We start from the raw sequence: 25,393 nt of genomic DNA on the forward strand, positions 1-25,393 counted from the left end.
AAATATTAAGAAACTTATCACAAACAACATAGCTAAATGCGGGTTACGGAATAGTCTCGGCAAAAACTCATCTAACCTTTGCTTCCAATGTAAGATATTCCAAATACATCTTGCAATGTCAGCAATGTATGCTTGATTGACATCTTATTTAAATGGAACAGGTTTCAGGTTGCTTAAAAATGGACCTGAAGTCATTTGTGAACTTGAAGTTGAAAATATCTGGGTTTCCTTCTCAAAACTTCTAATCCCACTCTGTGTTTATTGCTTAGTTGACAAATAATTGTCCCACACAACACAATGTATGACACATGTCGTTTATTACGTCATAAAGTGTTTTATTTTTAATAATTATTTCCATGAGCAACAAACCAATGCAAGCGGATTGATTTAAAACAACAAATTATCCGTTGTTATTTTAATTACTTTGCATTAAACTAAACATTATGACATTGTTGTTTTTATTACTTTCAGCATTGGCGATGAAGGAAGTTCTTACACAATTACTATATCCGGATATTCGGGGAATGCAGGAGACTCCATGTCAACCTTTTTACGGGGAGAGATTTACAACTCGCAACAGACACAATGAAATGTGAGTAATAATAATACAACACTCCCAAATAAAGGGATACAACACTCCTTTCTCTCCCAAATAAAGAAACAAACATTTCGTAATCAGACAATGGCAACTTTTGATGTAACCAGTTTATTCACCAACATCCCGGTAACCTTTACAATTCAACTAATCCTGGACGAAGTTTTCTCTGGCGGCGTAACTGACTTTCAAGGTCTAAATAAAGATCAATTGAAGAAACGTTTGTCATTGTGCGTCTGCCACACAACCTTCCGGTTCAACGACAAGTTGTACAGGCAAGTCGATGGCGTTGCAATGGGCTCCCCGATAGCGCCTCTAATGGCTCAAATCGCACTGTGATATACTGCTTATTGCGTTGATTGCAACAGCTTACACATACGTCATCAGCCCATGTTCGGGATAGAGTAGGTTTTTGTAAAGTCTGGTGTAGACTTGGCTCTGGTGATGAATCCCCACAACATATTTATTTCCTTTTTTAACTTTTAACAAACGACTCGACTTCGTGCCAGTGTGAACGACCTGAGGCAATGCCAGTGCAGCACATAGTGTCCATATTAGTGGGGAGTTACCCTAAATAACAAAAATGCCCACAAACACTATCTTTTGCTTCAAAACCCTTCACAAAGGGTTGTCCATCATAAATGTTCGATTCAACCCAAATGTGTTTTCCATGTTCTCGCGGCGACACATTTTAGGGCCCTGCATTGCAATGTTCTGTTACTCATTTTTCTGTTTGTTGTGAATATTTCAAACAATCCTGGCTTGCTGATTTGTTCGTTAATATCTTGGTTCACAATCAAACAGCAACATTTAACCACGACCGTGTTATTTTCTTTGGATTTATTTTGTCTGATATCATGAATTGCAACTAAAACAGAGGCAGCAACAGCCGCCTACATCGTGTTATGTAGTGGAGTTATAGATCCAACATTTCCCACATGCATTATATTAAGAAACAACCAAGGTTGGTGCAGTTATACGTATTTTTGTTAAGTACGAACCACACTGTACCTGTCGTACTTTGTTTGAATTACGGAATTCTTGAAAATCCACTGCCAATCGAAAAGTTAGCGGAGAAAAATGAACGCGTAATTTATAAAATTCATGTTTGTTTTAAAGCTTAAATGAAAGATAACAACAGGCCAATAAATGTATCAGTTGGATTGCTCAACGGGTGTGCAGGTTTGTTTTAACTGATTATGACGTAACAAATGTCTGACAATATATTTCCGCTCCGAAAACAATGCTGTAAAAAGTTTGTTTCATACGTCATAAAGCAATTTGGACAAAGCTACTACGCGTTCAGTTTGTAAATTTGCGAAAAGTTCTGATCAGGTTTCAAACAAAGATCGTAAAGCGAGGGTTATTAAATTACTTAGCGTTCAAAAGTTGTGCAAAACATATAATTGCTCTTCACAACTGTTACTTTCTCATCACCTGTTGTCTATCTAATCACGTGCCACGTTTTGAAACACTTTCATGCTCTGGTGCTCCTAGTGACCTAAATGGATGAAGGTTAAATTGGAACTCAATTGTATTATATAAATTAGAAGAACATTACAATTATCCTCATATTGCTCTGATTAGAAAATAAAACAAACAGAAATTGACAACTACAATGAACGTGAACTCTCGTACGTTTGCATGTGTGTCGCAAAGATGTTCTCGAGCACAATCTGTCTGGTGACACAGAAATCGTTTTTTTGTTCTAAATCATGACATCACTCTTTGCTTTATTATTTAAACTTAACCTGGTGATCCCAGTGACTTTATCGTTACTGACTATGTTTTTGTCAGTCAGTCATAAATGGATGAAAGTTAAATTGAAGCTCAATTGTATTATACAAATTAGAAGAACATTACAATTATCCTCATATTGCTCCGATTAGAAAATAAAACAACTGTTCTCAAGCACAATCTGTCTCGTGAAACAGAAACAGTTTTTTGTTCTAAATCATGACGTCACTCTTTTGTTTATTATTGAAACTTAACGTTCACAAAATTCTCACGACCAAAATGATTGATTCAATAATTCTGACACAGTTACAATGCAATATATTGTTGTAACATAAGTCGATTATATTATTAAGAAGTGTGATTAAAACTAAACACATTTCATGTACGCTTCCTCAGGGTTGTTTTTCACACTCGTATTTACGTAATCCGGTTGATTGATGATGTCATAGTTGTGGACAACTTTGTTTCTTTCATCTCGATTTCTGGGTTCTGTGAAAAAGAAACCAATACATATTCCTCAACACCGACGATTTTTGTGAAATATTTGGAAAGTGCTTATTTATACTGAAGGTGGTGAGGTAAGTTTGGTTTACTGAGGAAATGTGTTTACTCACCTATAGAAGCAATATTCTCCATTCTAAGGTTGATTTGATCAACTCTAAAAATAAATATGTTACATTATTGCACACCCTACTAGTTGAAAACAAGTAACGTTAATCACAATCGGCAACAGCACACAGACTTACATATGTTTTGTACGCGACCAGAAGCAGATGATCCCAATGACAACAGCAACAATAAGAATGGCATCAAGTGCCAAAGAGGCTATGTTCATGATTGTAGGGTCGTAACTGTAATGGATTGAATCAGACGAACCTGTGAGAATTGCTGTTCAAGGCAAACAAAAGCATTTGTTCGGGAAAGTAAAAATACTCTTTCTTAAGTTAATAAAAATGAACTTACGTATGGAGGTTGTAGAATTTGGTTTTGATTCCTTAGTAGCAGAAGTTTGGAGATCAGTGACTGAGGTTGTTGCTGGGTTTGGTTTGTAGGAGGCTGCGTAGGTTGTGGCGTGACACTTTGCTATTATCATCGTAGTTGTTGTTGCTGTCATTGTTGTTGCTGCTGTGCTTGGTGTTACTAGTAAACATTTGCATGTCTATCATTTACGAAACCTGGCATTGTTTGTAGAATATTAATCTAATCAAGGTCCCTTGACAGGCTGTCGATCGCACACCGTATCTCGATATGTATTTCTCTGTAAATTCCAATACAGCTCTGCTGGTTGATGTTCAGAAAAATATATTTCGAGTGAAGGCATCACCAGCTTCTTATTCAAATACAACCCTTTTTTGAATAACATTTAATTTATCACAATAAAAAACTGATGGTGCCTTTAGGCGAAATATAACTGACCTGTTTTCATGACCGCAGTGTTGGAATTTATATAGAAATATAACAATCTAATAGTTGATTGCTTTGAAACAATGGTTCTTTAGTTGTGAAGTTAGATTTTATTGATTAATAATCTATACGTTGTTTGCTGATGCATATTTTCAGAATATTATTTTAATGCATCTTGGTAATTACCTTCTGGAATCCGTTGGCAAATATATCTCGATGTAACATTGCATTCCGTACTTCTCCACTTGTATGTTGAATCAAGTGAAGTTAATGAACCCATTATCACACAATACTTGGATCCTAATGGTATCGGTTCCCCTGTTGCCCACTGTCCGTTGACAATATCTACTCTATATTCCTTCACTTGATTCCACCACTTATAGTTGCTTGTTACTCCATCTCGTTTTGCTCCGATGTAGAACGAGTATGGGTCGACTGTGTAGATGGACAATCAATGTGGTTTAATGTTACGAAACATCCATGAAAATGTATGAAAACGAATCTAGCACAAAGGCTGTTGACTCGAGAGATGTCAAACAAAATATTTAAATTATAAATGTGAGTCTGTTACGTTAACGTTTTTAATTGGTCGTTTTTAAACAAATGTTTCTGAGGGGAAAAACGAATTACATACATGTTGTATTTCCACTCTTTCCAACCAGGAAGTTAAATTCAGACCGTTTTTTAACACGGGCGAGATATGCATTGTGTGCATTGAATGCTGTTTCAGCTTCTGTGTATGAATTAACTTGAGGTCCGATCAAATATTCCCTGTAGTCATCCAACTTATGCCAAGTTTGTCCACAAACAACAGGTAGAAGATTTACAAATAATATAACAAGTAATTTCATTGTCCCCTCTGTCCAATTAATGTAAACTTTGTTGGAATTATTAAGGGTGATTGCCTTTACACGCAAACGCTGAAATTAAAGTTCTTATCATGGCTAGCACTAACTAGGTCAGCTACCACAACAAAAATCCTTCGCAAACTAATTACATATGGCACACAAACACGTTAAATAAATATTTGAAAATGAACGCTTTATTGCATCGTAGATATTTGAGGAATGCGAACTTTTTCTACAACTCTCTGTGTGTGACGTCACAAATTGCAACAGCCTGCAAACGCAATACTAGTTTACAGGAAAAAAGTGTAGTGGAAAACTGCGTGTTTACGACGAACTTCAATTCTAAACTAGTCCAAATCTTATCAACGTCATGTTAGCAAAGTTCTATCAACAAAAGTTACAAAAGAATTCGTCAACGCGTTCAAACGTTTACAAGGATACAAGTCATTTTCATCATTTCAAACCATTGTTGTAACTGACAACATTCCGAGAGAACAGACTGAAGCAGAGTTTATGTAAATTCAAATTTACACATTTTATCAACGAAACAATGTATAACCACACACCGCACTGTAATATAGCTGCATCTACTTACTGTGCTGATTGTCACAGTTTACAAACACGTCATCAGCCCATGTTCAGGATAGAGTGGGTTCTTGTAGTGTTTAGTTTCCTCTTGTGTCAGCGGAGAACAAATAAGTTGCGGGCTTTCCATGTTGAAATGTTTGTAAACTTATCTCGTAGTCATGTGTAAAGTGTTTGATGCTATAGCTTTGGCCAGTGGTCAGTACATTTGGCGAAAGAAAATATTTGTAGACTACGTGATACATTAGGTCGAAGCCAACCCCCAAATCAAATGTTATTGTGAATCCAAATCCTGCTCAGTGCATACTTAACAACTAAAGAAAAAAATAGTCCGTTGTGTGGATCCTTTTTGTGATGAAGATCACGTGACATCTTTAAAGGAACCCACTCTTTACGATAGAATTCCCTTAGTTTAAAAACAAACAATGATATTCGTGGGGCCCCATTTGCTATTTAAGGCCCGATACACAGACAGGCTCCTAGATACGCGGCACCGGCTGCACTGTCCCAACCTGGGGGCTGCTTATAATATTTGAAGTTTTTTCGTCAGTTTTGATGATCATTTTACGTGTGACGCAGCTCATAAAGCACACCAATAAACTGCGCACAGTGGAATGTTTTGCAACATAGAGGTAACCACAATATTACCCACTCACATTACAGTCGTATTGTATATTTAGTTATCTTGTTTCACAACAAATGTATCGCGGTTTATTGATGAGATTGTCACGTGGTAGAAAACGGAAAACAACAGACAGAAAGACTCAACATATAATCAACCAAAATGTTTATTACAATTCGCGATCTTATATTTCGGTATAAAATAGCTTAGTTTTGTAAAGTATGTTTTTAAACCGTACGTCGCCATGTGCGACCAATTATTTAGCTTTCTGCTGTCAAAGAATTCCTTATAAATCTCACTCATTGTAAATTTAACAAGTTTCTTTCATGTCTATAGCGCGTATAAATTTAACTAAAAATAGCAAAAACACGATTTCTGTGCAAACAACCTCGAACGTGTTTTAATTAAAAGGCACTAAGACACCAATAAAATTAACTAAACTCGAACCAATCACAATTCAATTTTATTTTCCAAACTATAATTGACGACGACTGTATAAGAAAAGTACGGTAGAGTGGCTGTGCATGACTTTGAGGATCAAAATACAAAACGACTCAACGAAAACAATTGTTCCAAAAATTTACCACAAATTCAGTTTGTATAATATACAATATTTGAGTTAATATTGGCACAAAAACAACAGTAAAATGTAGTTATTTTGGTAACATTTGTGTTTTAATCCATACAGTCTTACTCATAGTATATATTGTGAAACAACAAGCATCTAATTTATGTCAATTTATTTGAAAAAATCGATTTCGCTTATGTAGGCTACTGGAAGCATCGTCAGTTTCTGCAAATAATGCATGATAATAACAATAAAATAAAACACACAAAAACACCGCTGCACATAAGTTATTTGAAATTGGAAACAGGAAGTCTTTTTTTGACGTTATACCTTTTAAGGTCAAACTGTAAACTGCAGTGGTAGCGAGTCATTACGCAAGTCCTACTCATGTTAATTATTTTAAACTTCACACAATTTTTTACTTCTGCAAAATATATTTTTTTTCACGAGACAAATTAATTGTACAAACGCTACAATTTTGAAGCGACTTCTTTTAATATTTGTTGATTAAACCTCGGACCAATCAGTATCAATACTAAACGCATTTCATGTAGGGGTCTTCAATCCCAGTACTAACGTTGCTTTTCATGCCAGTGTTTGCATGATCCGGCTGCTTCATGACGTCATAGTTGTGAGATTTGTTTTATCTTGGATTTTGGAACCTGTTTAGTTTCAAAAGATGCTGATTCACATTTCTCATCATACGATTATATGTGAGGTAAATTCACAATAAATTCGTAAAAATAACCTACTCGGTACATTCGGTTGCTCACCAGACATATTTCCCGTTTCAAGGTTGATTTGTTCATCAACACTAAATTTAACAAAACAATAGCTTGCATAAAATTCAGATTACAAACGAACCAAAAAAAGAGTAGCATAACAACACATGAACTTACGGTTGTTTTTGACGTGACCTAAAGCGGTTGATTGCAATGATAACAGCACCAATTGTAATGACGTTAAGTACAACCAAGGTAATAATCATGCTCGTATTGTCCTTTATACGTCGGATTGCATCTGACAAACCTGTGAGAATTTCTGCCAAAATATAAACAAAGCTGGTATGCGAAGGAATTGTAATGGAGTAATGACAAAAGTTGGCTCACGAATGGAAGTAGGGGAGTTTGGGTTTGACTCCGTTCCGACGCTTGTTGCTGATTTTGGATGTGTAATGAATGCGTAGGTTGTTACGTCACTGGTTGCTGAAGACGTGGTTGTTGCTGTAGTCTTAGTAAATGCTGCTGTTTTTGTTGTTGTTGATCTTGCTGCCACTGGTTGAAAGGTTTAGCCGATATGTTAAACAAATATACAACATTGTACAGTAATTTAATGGTTCAACCGTTTTTATGTAGCATTTAGTTTCTTTTGCTATTTCCACAGCTATGTAAATTTGCAATTTTGCATTTATCCGACAGAATCTCTTTTGTAAATATTGTACATTCTTAACTTGTTCGAAATGTCAAGGTAGCTTGTTGATTACCGTAACTGTGCATTGAGGCTAAGGCAAGAAGTAAACGCAACGTATCTTACCACTGGGGACTCCATAGTAAATGTATCTTGGCACATCACATTATGGAAACGGGGCAGCAACCCCAGTCCACATTATATTTTAATAAATGCTACGGGGATGTTTTACAAAATTACTATAATTTCTATAGAGATACAAACCACATGTTGTTATAGCGCCTACATTGTGGAATTCTTTCACAAATGTATCTCGATTGATGTCAGCAAGGAACATCTCTCCATTTGTATGTTGGATCAAGTTCGTAAATCCATCCCATTATCACACAATCCTCATTTCCACCAATGTTGTTTGGTTCTTGCATAAACCACTGTCCATTGTCAGCACTTGATCCATCCCGCCACCGAAATGTGTGTGTCAACGAAACTCGTGTTGCTCCGATGTAAAATGAGAATGGAAACCCTTAACGTTATTTATCAAAATAATTTTGAGCCGATCAAAACTTTAGACCACAAGAAATGTTCGCTTCATTAATGAGTTTCAAATTAAAAATAAGTTTTACGGTAAAGTAACCATGATGGTGAAGATTTTTGCTCACAATTGCTCACAACTTGTACACAAAAATTACCTATTTCGAAACATGAGTGACTGCGGTATAAAAATTTTCCTATCTTTACTCAAACACATGCAAAGAACAAGTATCATACATCAAGCATCATAAGCATCATGCATAGATCTAAAAGGAATTTTACGAAACCAAAACTTTTCCTTAACAAAGAAGAGTTAATAATCATTGCATTACCTGTTACTGTTCCAATCTTTTCCACCAGGAAGTTAAATATGTTTGTTGTTTTAACATTAGCGAGATGTGCATTGTGTGAACTGCATGCTGTTTCAGCTTCTGTGTAAGAATTAACTTGAGGTCCATTCAAATATTCGTGGAAATCATCCAACTTGTACCAAGTTTGTCCACAAACAACAGATAGAAAATTTACAAATAATATAACAAGGAATCTCATTGCTGGTTGGATTGTCGGTCTAATTTAATTACATAAACTAATTACATAAACGTTTTGAGCGTAAACCACTGGGATCAACTTGAATAAGTTACTTTTTTCCCCTCAATTCATTAAATTTTTTTTCGGTCACGCAATCATTCCAAATAAAAAGCTGTAACGGCGCACCCGAGAGATGTTGACGTACAGTGATTCGTTTATATCACTGCTACACAGAGGTATATGCGGTAACTAATTTCCACAAGTAAGTTTGCGACGCCCCCAAGAACAACAAATGGACGCGTGCGTCATTTGGAACCTCCGTAAGGAAATGTGTGATTGCCCAAATATCTGTAAGTCAGCAAACCTTTTCGGGGTTTGACGGATGCGGGAGAAAGAAAACCCGCGATACCTCGAATAAATCCTGCTTTCACAGCTACCATAAAATGTTACAGCGAGTTTGAGTTCAAATTTATGTCTACGTTTAAGAGTCTCAGTGATATTTTCACAGTACGCAGTATTTTAACACCATTGTAAATAATTATCCCCTTTCCTGCGCATCTAGTTATAAGAGATATGCTACTGTATAGTGCTGCTACCAGCTTAACCCATCTTCTTCTATTGACTTTTTAGGAGGCATCATATTGTAGGTGAAAATGCACTCACCGATGATCACGCAAGCAGTGGGTTGAACATGTGGGACAAGTCAGGCGGGAAATTAACATCATCCTAAACTGGCATTATGACTCTAACTCACAATTACGCCTCTAGCTTAAAAACTGTCAGAAAGTTTGGGCGATCTAGTTATGTTACTCAATTACATACGAACACCTGATGGTGGTGAGGATAATCCACGTTGTGTTTTACCTCCGCATTAACCAATTCTTACTTGTTTTGTGATGTCATAATTGCGAGCTGCATGAGTTGCTAGACTGTGTTGGTACGTTGGCGCGTTGTAGAGGATTGGTTGATGAAACAGTTTGTGGAACAAGGTATAATAAATCTGGCTGCATTCCAGCATTTGTTTTTAGTTTAAATACAATTGATTGTACAAACCTTTGTCTAATGTCGTCTCCTACGGCAGAGCGTGAATCTCCTCGAGTAAAACCGATGAGCTCCTGGCCTGGTCAATGGGGCTCTTCCACGCAAGACATAGTTACGGGCAGACTAATCTTGCAATTTATGTTAAATATATTCTAAACCATAAGCCGTAGGAAAAACCTACCAACATATATTTATTCGACTCCCAATTACACAAAAAGTTTTTAACGAAAAATATCCTAAATTGTGGTTTTTGGGAATTGTTATGTGAGTAGCAACTCCCAGACATAAGTAGGTTTATTTCAAGGTCGATCAGAACTTTTATAGCGTTTCGTCCAGGGCGACACCTTGCGGACAATAAAATAAACAACATACACAGCATACATTTGGCTGATGGTGCCCCTTTAAGGCGAAATATATCTTTTTTCTCAATAAACATCTACCATCAGAGCTGTCTACAGATCGCTTTGTGGAATTTAACATATATAATTTTTAAATAGCAAAAACACTTCATTTGTATTGTAATGAAAAGTGATTATGCTATCAACAAAACTAATTAAATTCGAACGAACCAAAAAGCAACTCGAAAAAGTGAGTGTGCATGACTTTAAGCAACAAAATACAAAAGACTCTACGAAAACTGTAGATCCAAGTAGTGAAGTAAATGAACCCATTTCACACAATACTTTCTGTTGCGATCGGTTCCTCCAGCGCCCACTGTCCATTGACAATATTTGAAAAACGGTGGTCACTCATAGTTCACTGTTAAAAATGTGGGTTTGTTTACCCAAAAAAAATGGAGAAACATTTTGCGTATCCTCAAAATCTACCCAAGTGAAATTGGGTAGCATGTCTACCCAAAATAATTTCAATCAATCATTGGGTACAAAAACATTCTACCCAATTCCATGAAAACTTTTTTTTGGGGGTAGTCAGCTTTTATACCCAAATATGCAACCGAGTTTTGTGCCCAAAATAAACGAATTGGGTATGATCAACAAGTACCTAAATTAAAATCTGTACTTTGTTGGGTAATGACTGTTGTTCAGACAGACTTGGGTATTTCAACCCCAAAATAAAATAACATGTTCAAACATTGGCGGTAAAAAATTGCACAAAAATTGCCTTGTTGCAATGTCTTGGCTGCGAAGCCTGTAAATCTTATGATCAGAATATTAGAGCTGTGATCGCCAAATTTGAAAGGCCTGCGCAGTGGGGCGATCCTGCTTTGCTATGCTAAAGCATGGTATCACTTCTGCGTTGTTTTATTTAATTTTTATAGCTTTGCAATTGCATAAAAAGTCGCCGCGAAGAGTTTTGAAATCAAATTTCAAAATTGCCGCGAAACTTTACGTCACACCCAGTGCGGCGCGGCAATAGAGGATGCTTTTGTTTTGCTCATGGTGCGGCGTGGTTTAAAAGTTAAATGATATTTTCTGTTTGTTTGCGAAGGAAATAGTGCTCGTTTTCACGTTTTTCAATATCAGAAAGTCATAATGAACCGTAGTGTAGACGATGTTGTAGCTATTCTGTCCTTGGCGTTAAAAGATGAGGATGATAAAGAAAGGGAAAGTGTCTGTCAACAATTTTATGGTAAGACAACATGTGTATTTTTGAAAATTAAAGCCAAAGCTAAAATGCTGTTATACATTAGTAAACGTTTCGAACACTAACTGCGTTCATCATCAGTACTACAATGAGTGCATGCAAGAAAAGCGTCGGGGTAATAAAGGACTGAGCAGGCAGAAGGGAAACAGCAGCAGCAGCAACAACGCGCAACAAGCCAGAGGCATGTCGCGTGACAACAACATGGAAGCACAGCAGCGACGTCATCATTAACGATGTGTCAGGCCGCAGTACGGACCTAGATGTTGAATAGGTAAAGCGGTTTTGAGCTATCATCCACGTTCAGAGCTGGTTTATGGTGTTGGATGTACAGTGTTTCCAGAATTAGTAATTTAGATTTTATATTACAAACTTTAGGCAAATTGAATTTAACCTGATGATCCGAATTTTCCCACAGGTGGTTGCTGACCTCGCTTTCAGCTTTCGTAGAAGGATGATGCTCCTTCATGCGAGTGGCAAGGTTGCGCGTGGTCTCACCAATGTAAGTGGCCCCACAGGAGCAGGTGAGTTGGTACACAACATTACAGCGATGGAGAAGCTGTTGCTTGTCTTTAAAGTTGAAGAGTTTGGAGAGGGAAATGGTATCGTGGATCATGCTGCTGAGAAAGCTGGAGAAAGCTGCGTGTGTTAATGAATTGTCGTAATTCCTGACGTATGTAATAGTTTACAGGGCCAAGGAACACTGTTAAAAATTTTGGGTACAAATTTCTAAAGTTTTGGGTGGTGTGTTTGTTTACCCAAAAAAATGGAGAAATATTTTGGGTATCCTTAAAATCTACCCAAGTGAAATTGGGTAGCATGTCTACCCAAAATAATTTCAATCAATGATTGGGTAGAAAAACATTCTACCCAATTCCATGAAAACTTTTTTTTGGGTAGTCAGCTTTTATACCCAAATATGCAACTGAGTTTTGTGCCCAAAATAAACGAATTGGGTATGATCAACAAGTACCTAAATTAAAATCTGTACTTTGTTGGGTAATGACTGTTGTTCAGACAGACTTGGGTATTTCAACCCCAAAATAACATTGCATGTTCAAACAAAAAATTGCACAAAACACAACCACTGTGCCACTTTATAACATAACTATGATCCCAAAACATTTGTTTATTTTCACACAATCCGATTAGCTTAAATACACACATGCAGAATATTTCAAAGACTCCAACCTAAATTTTGGACAAACAAATTTCTCAAACAAGCCAAACGGGGAAACTACACACAAAGGATGGGGATAACATAATTTTTTTTGGAGAACATATGCTTTCACTGATGTGTGTTCTACGGACCATGCATGATAATGTTCATTGTAATAATTAACACAAAGCATGTGTCCAACAAGTATTACACCACATGATTGACTGAAATAAACAGCATCTACCGACAATAAATCTGGCACCCCATCTTCACAAACATGTGCACACACAACACACTGTGCCGAGTACATTAAACCATCATAACTTAGATTATCAGTTTTTTTAATGTAAGTTTCATCAGTGGGGCTGCTACTTGATCCAAACACATCATATGAATTTACAGTTGTAAACTTTTTCATTGTGAAAGGGCATGAAAATAAGTCATTTTCTATAATATTTGATGCTAATTTTATTTGATGCTGGACAGCAATTGTATGTGGAACATTAATGTAATTGTTGCTCCTAGTGATTATTTGCTTCAAACTTTTATGCTTGGCCTCAAATCTCAAGCACGAAAATTGCATTAGAGGACCAATTTCTTTAATTAACCTTGGATAATGTAATAAAAAATGCAGTTTAGGTGTAATTGCTGCCTCTGGATAACTGCCATGAAACATGCTAAAAAAGCTTCGCAATTCCATTTCCAGTTCAGTTATTGTTGTGCATGAAATAAATGGTGCACAGCAAATATCAACAATTCCACAAAATGTTATATATAACTCCCATGCATCATCTTCATCAGGAATGTAGCTTCCAATTAACATTGGCAAACATCGAAGTAGACACCAATATTGTGAAGCTAATAACAAAAGAAATATAGCCAAAAATAAATTTGCTTGAACAAATGTACACACAATACCATACCAGTTTGGCGCAAATTTTTGCTTTTATCATCAACCAATTTGCCATAAGAAATATGAGACGGTTTGTTTTTATGGTCCATGCCATACTTAAAGCAATCAATTTTGTTATTCAGACAATCAAGACTAAATAGCTTTTTTTTGATTATCAGATTCTGTTTAAAGAGAAAAAAACTGATAATTTGGAGGTCAAAATGTATTTATGATTACTAACAATCAAAATACCTGTAAAGTCAGTTTTAATATGTATGGGATTGCTCCCTCAAATATATCATGATGAACATCAGCAGCAAAATTTTCTGCTGGGTGAAAATACTGAGACAACAGTGGACATCGAAATTTTATTCCCTGATGAGGTTTTCCTGTTGTCTGGGCTACTTCTACTGAGTTGTTGTACATTTCCCGGGTACGTATTTGACATTGCTTGTAAGAATTCTGTTTTAAACAAGTTGAAAGTGTCTTAAAATACTACCAAATATGACCGCTTTAGAAGTGAAAGGCATTATTTTAATAAACAACACAGAAAAGGTTTTTACCTTTGTCTGAATGTCATTTCCAGTACATGTACAGTATCTTGATACAAATGTATTAAACCCTGAAAATCGCTCAGTAAAGCCTAAAATGGAGTGAGCAGCTAAATTATCTAAAGCAATTTGTGCAACTGTCCCTCGAACAGTAACCTCTGAACCATTGTAACTGAAATGAACACCCTCCTGGGAAATAAATACATAAATTCAGTTAAAGTTGCAATTACGCTATAACTAATGAAATTTTACTTACTGTTTCAAGTTGCTGTATGTCCCGATTAAGTGGCTGCAAAATTTTGACCCAACCAATTCGAGGGTCCTTTAAATCTTTACTGTAAAAAAGTGTGCTGAGAAAAATTCTATTTACAGCTGATGCAAGTTTGGGGCGAGTGTTGAGTATCAAAAAATAGATTGCACCTTGGAAAAAGGAGTGCAGGGTTGATTGCACAATACAACAAACAAAAATGGCTATGTACCCATATTATGTGTGCCTCTTTTGGATCCAAGTGGATTGACAACCTCAAACCCATCGTAGTAAAATAGAAGTTGTAAATTTGGTACTGCTTCAGTAAAAAGAGAATGTGATTTTGCATATTCCCCATGCGAAAAGCTTTTGTAGACATCTTCATCATCCAAGTCCTCTTCTGATTTAGTGATCTTAAATTATTCAGGAAGGATGATGTTTGTCATTGAACTAATTATACATAATCACATATTGCATATGTACTTACCCAATCATAAAGACTGGAATTTTCCAGCAAGGTTTTTGAAAGTGCAGTTAGTGAAATATACTCAAGTGAATGGTACTCCATGCCTTGTTTTGAACCATCTTTTGGACATTCAAATAATATATGTCGTGTAGGAGTCTGAACAAGTACTTTGCTTAAAGAAATACAATGTTTGCAAAACAAACTTACAACCAACGAGGGAAGAAGTTTTCTTCTTTGATATTCAGTTATAATATCATGAAAGGGGTTGGCTAATCCCATTGCCAGTTGAAATACTTCCTCTTGACTGGAAGACAATGATGCCGTAGCCTTGATTCCTCCAATCAAAGTTTGAATACTTTCTTCTAATAGGCCTTCTGTCCAAGTTTGTACTAAATGCAGAGCCGACTCAGTCAAATTACAATCAACCTTCAGTTTGGTCAGTGAGAGAGCCATTAATTGCTTTCTGTTGTGTAAGTTTTGCCTTGTGTTTCTGTATACATCAATGTCCTTATCAATACAAGAATCTTCGCTAGTTGCAACACTGCAAGTAGTGTTACAATCACTACCAGAATCCATTTCTTCTTCCTTCGGTGTGTCATTTGGCAAGGACAATTCTTCTAAATCACAGGAACTGTTTCTGGACGAGTATCTGTACCAACAAGTCGGCATATGCCAAGACTTCCCGCAGTGCCACCTTTTTATGTGATGTCGCAATGAAACTTTGTCATTTAGCTGTATAGAGCAACCCTCTATATTGCAAATTAGCTTGAAAGACTTGTCGTAGCAATGGTGAGAAAACACATGTCTTTTCAAAGCCATTTTACTTTTAAAATAGTTTGCACAAAACGTGCACTTGAACAAAATACTGTTCACACAACTCATGTTATTTAACTTGTCACTGCCTTACCATGACTCCTGCATCCAACAGAACAGTTTGTCTAAAAAAATCCCTTCTTACAAATTCGGATGAGCGTAACGCAAGCGTAAAATTATTGTTTATTTCAATGATTTATACTCAAAAATAGTGAACCTTTTTATTTATTACCCCATAAAGCCACTGAGCTCCTGTAGCGCAGTTGGTAGAGCGTTGGGCCTGGTTAGCCCAGGGTCGTGAGCTAAAACCTCACCGGGAGCTTGATTTTTCAAATCTCGCTCCGACTTGTCGGGAAAGTGGCTGATCAAGCTTGGCTGCGAAGCCTGTGAACCTTATGATCAGAATATTAGAGCTGTGATCGCCAAATATAACGGGCCTGCGCAGTGGGGCGATCCTGCTTTGTTATGCGAAAACATAGTATCACTTCTGCGTTGTTTTATTTATTATTTATAGCTTTTCAACTGCACAAAAAATCGCCGCGAAGAGTTTCAAAAATCAAATTTTAAAATTGGCGCGAAACGTTACGTCACACCCAGTGCGGCGCGGCAAAAATCGTCTAGAGGATGCGTTTGTTTTGCTCATGGTGCGGCGTGGTTTGAAAGTTAAATGATATTTTGTGTTTTTTTCAATTCAATTCAATTCAATTCATTTTATTTCTCGCAAACGTCAGCGAATACGCACAACAACTTGCAGCAATCATTTCGACTGGTGACGTGACGAAGGACCGGTGGAACCATTCTTGGTCATAGGACCGGCCCTATGGAAGGTACGGGCGTTGCAAAAAGACAAACACATATCGGCAACTGGAAGAAAAACTTTTCATTTTTTCTTTTATATCAACTAGTTTTATATTTTTTTGTTTTTTTTGAAAAAAAACAAAACAACAACAACAAAAGATGTGTTACGTATCTATCATTAATAAGCTTGGCAGAACACATTAGACGGTGTGAAGATATATCTAGGCACGTCTGTGGAGTGTGGACTTATGTTGAGGCACGTGATGGCGGCACGTGCTGGCGGCAGGTTTGCGATAATTATTTGATTAATTGGTGTCGTGTCTGATTGAATTATAACATTCCTGGGGGTGTTTACCTCGCCCACGTGTTGTTGTTTAGATTTATGTCAAGCGATTCGATGAGGAATGCGTGCAGTGCTTTGTGGAATCCGACCAAACTGAACTTTTTTATGTTTTCAGGAATGTTGTTCCAAATTTCTACGCCTTTGTAATTTAAGTTTTTTTTGCCCAATTCCGTTGATGCACGTGGAAGAAAATATTTGAGGTTGGTATGACTTCTGGTTGTGTGGGCATGAACTCTAGCAACTGGTGTGAAATAATTTTTGAAAACTGGTGGCAAACGTTGATTTTTGTACTTGTGTACGAACCTTCCAATTTGTAAATTATGCATTAAGTGAATCGGCAGAATTTTGGTGTTTAAATGTAGTTGCCAGGTGTGGGTGCGAAAAGGACTATTGGTAACTAAGCGCAGTGCCCGATTCTGCATAACCACTAGAGGATGTAGCAGTGACGGACTAGCAAAACCACATGTTAGAAGACCATATCTTAGGTGAGAGTGTACTAGTGCATGATACACAATTCGAAGTGTGTCTTGGCCTAAGTGGTGCTTGAGCTTGTACATGATAGCGATGGTTTTGGCTATTTTTTTGCAGAGCATGCTGATGTGCGGACCCCATAAAAGTTGGCTATCGAACTCAATGCCAAGATATTTAGCTGTTTCAACTTGTTCAAGTGTGACGCCATTGATTTTCAGGTGAAATGACTTATTGTTTAATTTTTTACATCTGGAGAAGAGCATGAACTTGGTTTTCTGGCAATTAACTGTTAGTTTGTTGGACTGCATCCATGTATTGACCTTGTCAATTTCAATATTGGTATATTTCTCCAAATCCTCTATGTTTTTATGTGACATGATTAGACATGTGTCATCTGCAAATAGTGTTGTGTGGAATGTGGAGGCGCAAGGCAAGTCATTGATGTATATAAGGAAGAGGAGGGGTCCTAAAGGCGATCCCTGAGGTACGCCGCAAACCACATTGGAAACATTGGAGTGTGAATTGGCAATTTTTGTATATTGCTGTCGGCCTGTTAGGTAGCTCTTAAGGAAGGTTATAATTTTACCCCGAAAACCATGAAATTCTAGTTTTTGTAGTATGATGTCATGATTGACTGTGTCGAACGCTTTTTGGAGGTCAAGGAATATTGCGCATGTTTTCTGTTGGTGGTCTAACAAATTGGCTATGTGATCATAGATGTGTGCTATGGCTAAGTCGGTTGAATGTCCAGGTCTAAATCCATTTTGAAATTTGGTGAGTAGGTCAAATTTTAGTAAATAGTCCATCATCCTTTTATGTATAATTGTTTCAAATATTTTGGCAGAGATTGGTATTAATGATATTGGTCTGTAATTACTTAAGTTTTCAGAGTCCCCTCCCTTAAATAGTGGTATCACTTTAGATATTTTTAAGCATTTAGGATATGTTGCTGTTTGGATGCAGCGGTTTAGCAATTGGCAAAGGATTGGTGAAATAACTGGTGCTGCTAATTTAACTAGTTTAATGGGAATGTCATGAGGGCCTGTTGATTTATTTATGTCTAGTTGTGCAATGGTGTTAAATACTTCGTTTATTTCCACAGTGTGGAAAAAGAAGGATGCTGATGGACTGTTTGTGAGGTAGTCTATTGGTTTTGTGAGAGTTGGAGGAACAAGTAGTGCCATATTTTTCCCAATGTTGGTGAAAAAATTGTTAAATTCACTTGCAATGTGCGTTGGATCTTTAACTGTGCCATTGGGTGTGGTAATTTGTGATATGGGTGTTTTCTTTGTGGCGTTATTTGTGGTTATTTTGTTGATAAGTTTCCAGGTTTGCTTTGGGTTTGCCTTGTTGACATTAAATAAGTTTTTGTAGTGATTTTGCTTGGCTGCTCTTATAACTGATTTTAGTTTATTGGAATATAATTTGAAGTTGGGTGTGAGATTTCCTTTTTGAATGAGTTTCCTATAAAGTTTGTTTTTATGTTTTATAGATTTTAGGATACCCTTGGTGATCCAAGGCTTTGCCTTGCGCCTTCTGTGTTGTAGTGTGTATGGAGCATGCTCTTCTACAGTGTTTTGAAAAATGTGAATGAAGGTTGCAAATTGATCCTGAACATCCGATTCATTCCAAATAATGCCGGCTCTGTTTTCAATCATAAGTAGGAAACTGTCTGTGTCAAATTTGAAATAATTTCTAGTAAGTGTAGGGTATTCCATGATTTGGGGTTCGGACTTGTGAATAATGGCAAAAATAGGCAAGTGGTCTGATATGTTGAATGTAATGAGACCAGGTGTAATAGCATTTGAAAAATTGTTTGTGTAGATATGATCTATAGTGGATTGTCTCTGTGATGGGGCTGTGTGGGATGCTTTGTCTATTATAATTTTGGTGTTCAGACTCTCTATCATCAGTTTGTATTCTTGTACATGAGGTGTTTTTCTTGAAATGTCGATGTTGAAGTCACCAAGAATGTAAAAGGTTTTGTTTTTTTTGTTTAAAGTATGGATAGTGTGTTCTAAATGTGAGGCGAAAATTGTTATGTTGTGATCTGGGTGTCGGTAGATTATTCCAATTACCATTGATTTCTGTTTGTTTTTTTGTTTCAGGTCAACTTCAATCCACAAATTTTCGCAACGAGGTATATGAATTTTATACTGGTCGCTTCTACGGTAAACCAGTGGTCTTTTAACATATATGCCCACACCACCAGCATGTGTTGGGGAGTTTTCTCCAAGGAAGTCATATCCATCTAAAGATATGTTGGTTGCTGTGTTTTTTTTAAGTTTTGTTTCGGAGATTCCAATTATATGAGGTAGTACACTGCACGCATTAGCAAAGGCTTCTAGAATAGGTAGATTATGAGGCAAACTTCTTACATTAAAATGAGTCATAACGAAATTTTGTTGGTGTGGTTGTTTGGTTGCAGCATCAAATTCTTGCATACTATAATATTTGCTACACATGTTTGTGTTCATGGAGGTGTTTGTTAATATGGTGTTGTGCAAAGCTGTTGTAAAACATTAAACAAAATAAAAATACACTGACAGACAAAATATCACAATGATTGTTTTTGCAGGTGAACATCATCATTTTTACACTAATTGACTGCATCATTACAGTACCTTATTGGATGCTTGGTATTTTGTACTTCCGTAGATCATCTTCATTTTTGATCCACAACGCTGGAGTGCCTTCATCTTTTTTGAGTAGTGTTGTACCATTTTTAGTCCAAATAAACTTGAATCCGTGGTTTCTTTTATATGCAAGGCAAGTATTGAATATTTTTCTATTTACTTTTGTTAAGCTTTCATTGATAAAGATTTTGTTGACCATATTTTCCATGTTTATTTTTCGTAGCTTTGCCCGATTCTGAAACAGACTATCTCGAGTTTTTCTTGACAAAAACTTTGCTATTATAGTTGGCGGTTGCTGAGTATTGTGCTTATGCATTTGCAGTCTGTGGGATATGCTGATGTCACTTTTGTTGATAATCACTCCCACTTTTTTTGCAATGGAGACAACAATCTCATCTGTGCATTCCTCCTTTGTGTGAGGAATGCCTTTAAACTCCAGACAATCTCGCCTCCCATACTGTTCCAATGCATTGACTTCATCAGAACAGGCAGCCATTCCAATTCTTAATCGTTTGACATTTTCCTTCAGTTCCAAGTTTTCTTTTTTGACTGTTTTTAGTTCTTCTTCAGTTTGATTCAGTTTTTTTTCCAGAGTATCAAATTTTTGTGACATGAAATTTTGACTTTCTTTGATTGCTTGTAAATCTGCCAATGCTGAGTTAAGTTTGTCAGTTACGTGATTTTTGTTCTGCTGCACTTGCTCAATTAAAATGTCCACTTTTGCAGAGAGTGTTGATCCAGGTAGTTTTTTTGGAGTATGTGGTGACATAACACAGTTTCAGCTAGGCTTGATTAAGTGTAATTCAAATTTAACACCACTCTAATACCTTATTCAAATGGAAATGTCAATTTTGTGTTCGAATTACTCTGCCATCACAAATAGAATTCCACACATAAGCGTATGGAGTCGGTTCTGTCAATTCGATGTCAGAAAAATGTACTTCATATTTTGCACAAAACCAAACCCAAGGTTTATTTACAGAGCAGTTTCTGCTTCAACCACATGTAAGTTTTGTCGGTTAGCAACCACAACCACAATTTCCTGTCGCTCTTCCTGTGGTTGAGGTCTGAAAACGGCACGTAGGCCATCACGGACTATCATAAAGCAGTTTCGGTGCGTTGGAGTAGATGAGGGGATTTAGAGAGCTGCTGATTGGGAGTAGGATGATTGCTGACACAGCGTACATCACTGGAGGCATAGGGACTCCACCGAAGTTTACAAATGCCATGATGGAAATTGGAACCCAGCAGAGAAAATCGGTAATTATCAGTCGGAGGATTTTCTTTTGCATTTCTGCCGAAACTAACAGCATTAATGGAATAAAATGTTTGCAAATACAAATGCGGTTACCTTTGTTTTGTCTTGCCGCCCTGCCATCTCTTGGTCTCTCGTTCACTTGCCTGGCACTGGCAGTTGTCTTCTTGTATATCCAAAAATATGTAATTGCCACAAACAAGAAAGCCAGAAAGTTTAGAGTAATGATGGCGATTGAATATCCCCATGCCTTGTCGTTGGTCGTTACATACAGTTTGCTAATGCAAACACTGCTGCTGCTGTAATATCTACACATAGATAATTTTGAGGTGATAAAATTGACGATTTTGTGAGTATAAAAACGAACCCCAAATATCCAGAAATATCAAATAGCTCAGTGTAATTGTAATCCTCAAGAATATCCATAAAATCCATCCAGGAATTAGCATCATTCACTCGCATGATGGCAGTGTTGAGTACTTGGGAATCGTTGCTTGTGAAGTTGTGTTGGAAAGTTACAAATCGATCCAAGAAGTTATTCATGTCTGCAAACGCAGCGCTAGTGTCATTCGAAACTGGTTTCATCACCAACATCTACGACAAAATCTTACTAGAGAAGTCGACTGCAACATTGTCAAAAAACGGATTCTCATTCATCAAAGATTTAGTTTCAAACAAATGTTGAAGTTGAGTTGTGAGTGGAATAAAAGCAATTGTAAACGAGAATGCCCAGGATAGGATAATGGAAAAGATGACAGTTTTCAATTCCGGTTTCAAGGATGCATCGAGCGGCTGAAACAAAAAAGAACATTCACGTGTTTTCATTAAATACAATCAGTTTGCAAGCTTAGTGGTTATTTCAAATCGCGGGATAGTAACATAGTTGTCAGTTCTAATTCTATCGGACTGAATATTGCTCCTTCTTGCTCTACTCTGTAGTTCCCAAATTGGGCAAAACTGTGGCATTTTAACAATATTCGTTTTAATTTCGTTTCTCATGTCAGGCTTAGATTCTAGCGATATCTGTAAGAGTGATAATAAATAGCTTTCCGAAGATGAAAGATTTCCAGAGAGAAGGTTGTCATAAAATTTTGGAAAGGGCCGTCACCGGTTCAACGAAGTTGGCAATAGCTGACTTAACCAAATACAATTGTTTCACTTACGTTTTTCACAGCATAAAGTCGGAATATGGTCAACAGAACCATTGTGAACACCGATGTTTCGCTTGAAAGCAAAACCAATAAACCCATTGTGGTGCAACTTCCGCTTGATCTCCAAATAAGGTCATGGGCACAATAATTTCCGGAGTATCTGACACCAGCGGCGCCCAGCATGATCAGATAAACTCCCATGAGTAGATCGGAAACGGATAGATTCAAAACGAGTAGATGGTTTGTGCGAAATGCAGCAGATTGTGATTCTGTCGTCGCTAACGTTTTACCTTCCATCACCATGACAACCTTGAAACAAATTAAAGGAATATAACACGTGTTCTTATTGTGCAACCAAGACTAAACAAACTTAGTTTAATTTACCAAATTTCCGGCAATGGCGAGCATCCCCATTATCCACACCATGGCTCGTAGAAATGGATTTGCAATTAACTCGTATCGTGATGAAAATATGTTTTCGTTGATCACTTTTGTATTTGTTGGGCACTCGTCTGACCAATCAGAGCATTCGCCGACTCCATTGAATTTCTATATGGGGTAAATTAAAGAAAACTATGTAGTTAAGTTGGTCATATTGGCGTCTGTAAACAGCACAATGCGAAATTACTGTTTTGTATGTAATTGGTGAACAACGGAACTATGGAAATAAAAAATGTGTACTGCAATATACATGTGTAGTTTTGTGTACGTGGAAGGCGTGTGACGCGCTAATTGGCCAGAAATCTGGCGACAAAAATTAGAAGTAATTGGTAAACTGGCAGTTCTCATCTGGTGGCAAAGTTGAGGTGTGCTTGTGCCGTTAGTTGTAAAGAACATGATTTGTGCAGTGGGTCGCACTTTATTCGTTGGTATTCGTCCTTTCAACGTTGGGCGCTTCTAAAGTTTCTTTCATATTGACTTCATTTTATTTAATTATGGAAGTATCCGCCTCTGCAGTTCGGCTCCCAACTTTTGTTTTGACGGTGAGTCGTTAATGCAGGGTGAACTGAGCGTTTACCATAATTGGAGTTGGAAAATTAAGCGCTGAAAAACGGAGAAAAGATCTTTCTAAATCGGTCTTAAAACTTCCATACCCGCCCTCCCAACAAATTCAGTCCGAATTCGGGATCGCTGAATTAATTTCGGTCACAATAATAACATGCACGGAATCAAAACATATTTGCCACTGGACACAAAACTCAAATATTGTTAACATGTGTTTACCTTCTCCTTTTTAACGAACAATGGATCTTTATTTTCGCAATAAAACAATGGATCTTTATTTTCGTCCTTTGTGCAGTTTATTTCGTCACTTTGATTATCGCAGTTAATTGTGAGGTCACAAACATCCGATGCGTTGACAGAAATCTGTCACAGAAATCTGGGAAATACTTAAATCGTCTTTGTGGTTAACTGTGTGCGAAAGATTCAACAAAGGACATTATGACAAACAATACTGAACAACAGACACCGATAACTATTTGACTTTTATAGTTAAAATACAGTTTTGAAGCGATTTTACTCTAATTCTTGCAATTAAGGTGTCTTGAATTTTTTGTGGTTTTGTTGACAAGAAATAACTTTACTTTGGCTCCATTTAACGTTGGACAGTAGAATCTTCCTTACTTTGTGCAGTTTTGTTCTGGATATTCGTCACTTTCATCCTTGCAATCGATGAAACCGTCGCATACTTTGGACATAGGAATATTGAGAAGTCCGTCTATTGTGTCGCAGTATTTCCGATGTTTGCAAAATTGAGGATCTTCATCGTGGTCGAAGTATCGACGTGTGTCATAATTGTAGATCTTATAACCACAATCCCGCCTCCCATCGCACAGTAGTTTGTTGTCGAACCTATTCCCCCACCCATCCTGTGCAAAACACATCACGTGGTTTCTGGTATGTTTTTGAGCGAACAATTTGTTGCTATAGGAATATTTTTGTTATTACTTTGAACGAAAGGCTTGTCAGGATTTCGTGGCAGTTCAAAGAGGTTTTATCATTAGTAAGTTTTCAAACAGATTTCTCTGCCACAAAATCTGTGAATCCGGTGGCGACAATTCAGCAGTGACCTTAAACTTTTTGCTTGTGTGGCGTAAAAGGCACATGGCACACAGCACTAACTCTTGTCGTTATGTTATTTTTGTTCACCTGCGTTGTTTATTTAAATCACAGTTCATTACATATATGCTCACATCACATCGCACTTTTGTTTATGTTTCCATCTTTTCTCACACTTTATTTTTACACTTTATTTGTTTTTCTATGTTTGCCACGTGATCCCGTAACGCCCCATTGATTTCATGAAAAACCGTTGATTGGTTAATTTACCGGTGCGAGGAGGTGCTTGGGGTACGATCGAGTTAGTTTCGAGATGGGTGTCGTGCTGTACTGAGAGGGAGTGCGGAAAAACGAAAAGAGTATCGATGGTATTGGTTTTTACTGAGTATATGCACGTTTTACCGTCGTTTTAGCCTGTTCATTAAAGAAAAGCCTATTTGGCGAACCAGCGTGAGAGACTTTGGATTCAGTGGTGATCCGTTACTGCAGGGTCCGGGCCGAGGTAGGAAATAAATCCGTGACAACTTGCGAACTCAATTTGTCAGGTAACAGTGTCCATGTGGGACACTTAGAAACGGCCAACAAAGCACTGACAGCAACAAACGTCGTGACAGCAAAGTTGTTCGGGATATTTGTACCTGGGAATGTGATCACTATGTGATTGTCATGCATTACAAGATGTTTATTTCTCAAATGTTTTGTCGTAGTTTTTGCATCAACCTGGTAAAAAACAAAGAAAATAGCAAAATAAGCTTGACGAACAAATACAATTTGTGACGAAAGCGAGAATTAACTCTTAAACGTGTGGAATGTGACAACGAAATTGACTTTTCACGCCACTCCTCTTTCAAACTCTCCCCGTGGTCGCAGTACTTTAAGTACCCACATAAGTCTGCCTCTTATTTTTGTGGCAATTGTTAAACATGTAGGAATCACAAATCAGTACTCCATGCCGTGTTGAGTGGTTCAGTGCAACCCAAATACCACATAAATTCCACGCATGTCAACGTTGCACAGGAAACGTCTGGGGAACACGGTACAAGCACGAGTTCCAACTGTTAGCGACCTTGAAGGTATTACTA

General features: G+C 37.2%; 1 protein-coding gene and 1 long non-coding RNA gene across 5 annotated transcripts in view; one reads left to right on the plus strand and one right to left on the minus strand.

Annotated features, from left to right (window-relative positions):
• LOC145909734 (uncharacterized) overlaps positions 1 to 25,393 on the minus strand; it is a 65,780-nt gene that overhangs the window by 31,732 nt on the left and 8,655 nt on the right. The window lies entirely within an intron of this gene.
• Positions 16,582 to 20,573, plus strand: LOC145908426 (uncharacterized). 4 transcript variants are annotated; one of them, XR_014402994.1, is made up of 5 exons: positions 16,582 to 16,937; positions 17,100 to 17,222; positions 17,326 to 17,426; positions 19,317 to 19,977; positions 20,068 to 20,573. It is a non-coding gene; the product is annotated as an uncharacterized LOC145908426 (long non-coding RNA). The 4 variants fall into 4 exon arrangements; XR_014402992.1 differs by having other exon boundaries at positions 20,130 to 20,573; XR_014402993.1 differs by having other exon boundaries at positions 20,167 to 20,573.

Source organism: Ascidia mentula, chromosome 7 (assembly GCF_947561715.1).
Source record: "Ascidia mentula chromosome 7, kaAscMent1.1, whole genome shotgun sequence".
Lineage (NCBI taxonomy): Eukaryota > Metazoa > Chordata > Ascidiacea > Phlebobranchia > Ascidiidae > Ascidia > Ascidia mentula.